Below are 5,822 nucleotides of genomic sequence, written 5' to 3'. Positions count from 1 at the left end.
GTGCCCATTTATCAGACCATAAAATACTTTAGGCTACCTCTGTGACCCATAGATTGGAGTGCTGGATTGTGAACACTGGTATATACTGATTTTGGTGAAACTCTGAGTTGTATCAGCTAGCCACATATATATATGTATGTATCTCTAGCCCCATCTCTAAAACTGACTGAAAAATATCATTACTATTCTAGCTTAAGACTTGCAACTTCAAGAATTGTTGCAATTTTCTGATTCAATAATCTCTTCTCTATCTCTGACAGCTAGGGTTGCTCACACATCTATCTATGCATGCAATATTTTACAATCAGGAGTTCAGATGGTCAAAGAACAGGACTTGATTTATAACTACTTATCTTAAAGATAGCTGTTTGTCAACACTAATACCAATCCCTTCCTGTAGGGCACATTTTACTTTTCAAACAGTGAATTATTCTTGTCTCTTACACCAGCTCTAAGTCTGACTCCACATTGAATGTTGCATCCCTGTCAGGAAAGGCTGCTCGAAACACAAAGAGGGTGAAAGTTGCAACTTCCAGTTCTCCCATTCCCTGATATCTGCCCAGTGAAAAACTTCTGGATTGCCATTTTAAAAGCTAGAAGCTAATATGTATTCTCAAACCTTGCAAACCAAATGCATTTCCAGAAATTAGAAACTAAAAACAGTGACACAAAACCAAAAGCTACCACGAACCCACGCCTATTGAAGGCCTATGCAAATCAGAGAAGAGATATGATTGACTTCAACAATTTGTGACTAAGGGAACATAAAGGCAATTTCTGAGGGCAAGGGTCTCTATTTCTGCAAAAGCCCTTTTAGAATCTTTGCCATGTAAATAACCCCACAAAATGAGAACACAATTATCCATATTCTCCATTTAAAGCCCACTGTGTAGACCCGACTATGTGCATGTACCTATACAGATGACCTCTCAATAAACACATATATAAAAAGGACACACAAATATCCCATCTCTTGAAAGAGGAATATCCAAATTACCCCTCTACTGTCCCGCAAAGCCTCAAAAGTTGTCAGAGATTGTAGCATGGTGACAGATTTGAATGTCTTGGCTTCTGCCTGACTTACTACAGTATTTTCCATGAATGTGCAGCTCCACGTGCTGTTAGAATTTATCTTGCCACAGAACTGTTTCCAGTACAAGTGAAATCTTAGCTTAGATCTCCACTACAGAGAAAGCAAACTTTCATTTTCCCTTCCTGCTCTCTCACTAAACATACATTCAAAAAGCGTAAATTAAATATTCAACTTGATGATATCCTTTGTAAATCTGCTCTGTAACTAAAAAGATACTGTCTCCTTCTGTTGCCACATTTCCTGCTTCTGTACCCCAGGGGCAGCTGTGGGCCCTGCAGGATTTGGTCACAAGCATAAAACCTATTTTCTGCAAGCTTATTAATTTTCAGGCCATTTCCTGTTTTCCCTTTGCAGCCAACCCACCCCTTTTGGCAGGTACTGAAATACAAAAACACCCAATTCAGCTTGAGGAAATGTTCTATTACTTGAAAGGGAGACCCAGAATGATAGCTACAATTTTTCATTACCTGCTTTCAGCAAGGCAACTTTGCTTTACTGTGAGGTAATCTTTTAGCAAATCATACTGTATTCAATTGCCCATCTCAATTTTTGAATCCTCTGCATAATAGATGTAGTCTTAGAAAATATTGTATAAGTCACAAGCAGAGAGCACCCACAAAAATTCTTCTGTAAGTGGAAATACAAAGCAAATTCTATTCATAGGTTGCATTTTTCATAACAGATGTTTAGGCAGTTTCTTGTGATATGTAACCCCAAACCATTGAAACCTTCTGTCCAGTTTGAGACACTAGAGCCTGGGTTTGCAGAAGGGATAACCATGCAGAGGCTCAGACAGTTTACAGGAGCTCTGTAAGCTTGGCACTCCTGAACATTAGAAGGTGCAAGTGTCCTTGAAGGTTTACTAAAAAAAAAATAGAAAAAAAAGGAAACATGAAAAAACCCAAGTACCAATACTGGTAATACAGCCCTAAAAAGTTGAGACCTTGATACGTATAATTCTTTGTGTTTAGAGATAGCTGTTGTGAAAGGGGAATAATTCCTGAGATATTTCAGGAAAACAGTAATAATTTTGTTGTCATCTGAGATTAAGTACAATTAAGAGATTCCTGCTACACCTGGAGTTCTTAACAGTCCCTTCTTCTCTCCAGCCCATCTACCCCAGAAGCTGAATCAGCATTGTCCCTGGAGTTCATTGTCACACTTTGCCCAACATAGCATTCCTTACTTGTTGGATCACAGCAACATTCATTTGCAGGGAAAAGAAATCTGGAGTTAGGTTTTTGCAGTGTAAATGTATTAAACTCTCATGTTATTTAATTCAGCAGAGAAATGCAATCAATTCCAGGATAAACTGCCAAGCAAATTGCCAATTGTAAAGGCCAAAGCAATACGAGAGATCACCATAAAGCACTGCTCTCTCTGGAGACAGTACTTGGGCAGACTGCCTAACCCCAGTACTGCAAGGAACCACACAGTCACGCACAGTCACAGACATCAAGCTGGCGACATACACCCCCTGCATGACACCCACCTCAGCAGCAGATTATACAGCATCAGTGGCAAGGCTGCCCTTGCACGAATTGCTGTTTACAGCCTGGTTTATGCTTTTTTTTTTTTTTTAAAGGCCCATTTATGACGCTGGGGAGTCTTCCACTGACTTAGTGCTCCTAGGTTCCTCTTGCAACATTGACTGATTCAGGGGAAACCATACCATCCCACACGGCTTCTGCCACTGAGGCGTAACGCTGCAGGATATAGTCACTATTTTTCTACTCCCCCAGCTATGTTTCATTCTTTGCTTTTACTGAACTAGAAACAGCCTAAGCCTCTCACATGCCTGTGCAAATGACTGATACGGTCAGACGGAAAGAACAGCTTATGAAATGAAAACATAAGGGCTGCTTGTACTCTAGACCCTTTCCACCTCCTCCCTTAAACCACTGTGATTAAAAACACAGAGCTGCCTGGCAAAAAAAAAAAAAAAAAAAAAAAAAAGGGTGACCCATGCACTCATATCCTGGCAATTTGTGGGAATTGTCATAACACACCCAGAACAAAAAAGACCAAATGACAACATCTCTGCATAGACCTAAACCTCATTTCATTACAGCACTTGAGCAGACAGACACGTCCACTACCAATCAGCAAAGACATACCCTTACGTGTCGGTATGAGCTTACCTTCTATTTTGAAAATGAAAATTAAGTGCTGTTTTAAACGTAGATGGATTGTTGAATCAGAACCTTAGCATAACTCCTTTTTTTCCACAAAACCTATCAGTTTAACAGAATTATAATACAGTGAACTATAGTTTCATCTAAAAAAAAACCATTAATTTGATACAGTTCAGAAGAAAACCACTCCTCATCTCTCTCTGGCTCCATACACTCTCCCAAAGATATACTGGCTCTTCTGAAAGAATTTTATTGATGTTTTAAATCAGAGGGCTCAGCAATGGCTTCCAGCCTTTATCTCCTTACTCAGCAACATGCTGTCCTCACTGAAAGGCAAGTTCCTGTCATGGTTGTCCTTAAGGAAGAATTTCATTCCAAGATGACAATTAGTAAAGACGTTCCTTGCTTTTCCACTATCTTGTTTTGCATCTGTAGGCAAATTTCTTTCCCTTTGTTGCACTTTGATACTGTGACAGAAGCAGATTTTATTAAATTCTTCATAGTTCAATAAATTTATCTAAAGAGTTTTTCTTTCAAGAACAGGCTGGAGCAGGAGAAATAACCTCGTACAGGAGAAACTATTCCTTACTGGGCAGAATAATAAAAATGTTAAAAAGTGTTGAAGTATCCACTGGAACTTGGACATCTCCAATTCCTGCAAGCTCAAGAGCTTCAGTTCTATACCCAGAATACAGTACAGTTTAAAGAAAGAAATTATTGAATCTAGCAAATATCTTATCCTTCTTTAGAAATGCTTATTCCTAAACCTGAGACAAATGTGTTTATATGAGTAATCATAAAAATGAAAGGTCTTCAGTGGACCTTTGAAGAAAATTGAATGAAACCCTAAAAATACCTTCTTTATGTTCCCAATGATAATTCGTTAACATTAAAAAGTCACTGTTTGCTCCAGTTTGTCTTTCATAGTGTATTACATTAATTTTTTGTTCTGAAAATACACACAGAATTCCAAACATTCCATTTTGATAAAGTAAAAAATTATTTGTTTCAATTTATCAAAATAAGTTTAATTAAAACTGACATACTCCCCTAGCAAATTTCAGTTTTATGTGTGGCATTTCCCAATAAGCAAACATGCTTTTAAATAAATTTGAAGCAGCATTATAGATGAATAATTAATCCCAGACTTTAAGAATCAAGACATGCTGAAAGTTGGTATATGGGAATATTTATTTTACTGTTTTTCTAAAGACAATGAGCCAATATTGCTTGTTGTTTTCCTGCATTGGCACTGGCTGCTTTCATCCTACTCTCCCAGTGTTCTTCAATACAAAGAACACAATTATAGTGCCATAATTTATATCTATAGCTAACAAAGTCCTTTGGCACTTATCACTTTCAAAAGTAAAGAAAACCCCTATGGAAGGTGTTGCATTTCCTATCTGGAGCCCTCTTTACGTCACTGTATCACTGCTTATGTTTAGACTTTGCTTTGCTCCTTTATATTGCAAAGCACTGTGGGGTCTTAATGACAGCTCTTGACTCAGTCACTGACCAAAACAACCTAGCCATGGTTTAGATTTTCTTTTCGCTGTTCTTTGTTTTCTAAAGAAGATAAAACCTCTCCCACAGGTCTGTCCCACTCTTCTCAGAGGTTACCTCCTCCACAACTGTCAGCAGAAAGGAAACAAATCTATGATTCTGCTGCTGTGCTTCAGAGTCTGATGTCTGGGCTGCAGGACTTCAAGGTACAGACACTGAGGGAGAAGGTCATGTAGTCCTTCACTCAGCGATGAAGCACTGGTATAGTTAGTTCACATGTGAGCGCTGATTAAAACTCACCACATTCCTAAATAGATGTAAATCAGTAGTTCATTACTTGTCCAGGACAAGGGAAGATTCAGAAAAGGATTAATATAAAACATTGATCCCAAAGTCCTGCTTCAGCCCCAGTCCCGTCTAACAAACTTTATTTGTGTGAGAAAGTATCAGTTAACAGATGTTGGCAGAGTGTTGATCTAGTCTTGCATACATGCCACGCAATGCTGATGCGCAGAACCATACAAAAGGAAAAACTAGTCTTGCACAGACCATTGTACAGCTATACTGCTCACAGTTACAGATGAAAAGGAAAAATCCTCTCTGTCGGGTGATATTAGCACACTGAGGCCAGCAAGCCTGTGGGCAGAGATAAATGCTAGACTACAGCTAGGGTGTCACTTGAGGACACAAGCTGAGGGAGACTTAGACATGCAGAAAAATTCAGACAGTATTTACTGCAGAAATAACCCATCCTAAAACTATTTCAAGTATCCCTAAATGCACCACACTTGCTCAGATAAACATGGGGGCTCACTGAAATTAAGAAAACCTCCACCAGTTCACAGCTGGAAATAACAGGAAAAATGTTCTTAGTGTTGTTCCTTAAATATTTTTAAGGACAGTTTGCAGAAGGGAGGGAACTACCCGAACACCTCACCCTGCCTAAACACCCTTTCCCCCTTTGCTAAATAAAAGTCTCCTGAAAGCCACAACAGCTCCTGTAACTTTAAACCTGGGCTGAGATCATAATTTTAGTACTGACCAAACAGAGTGCAGAGGGCGGGCCTGGTCTTCTTTGAGGACCACCTTAG

This window comes from Falco rusticolus, chromosome 3 (assembly GCF_015220075.1).
Source record: "Falco rusticolus isolate bFalRus1 chromosome 3, bFalRus1.pri, whole genome shotgun sequence".
Classification (NCBI taxonomy): Eukaryota; Metazoa; Chordata; class Aves; order Falconiformes; family Falconidae; genus Falco; species Falco rusticolus.
The sequence above is the reverse complement of the archived record's forward strand: the minus strand, read 5'-3'. Positions refer to the sequence as shown.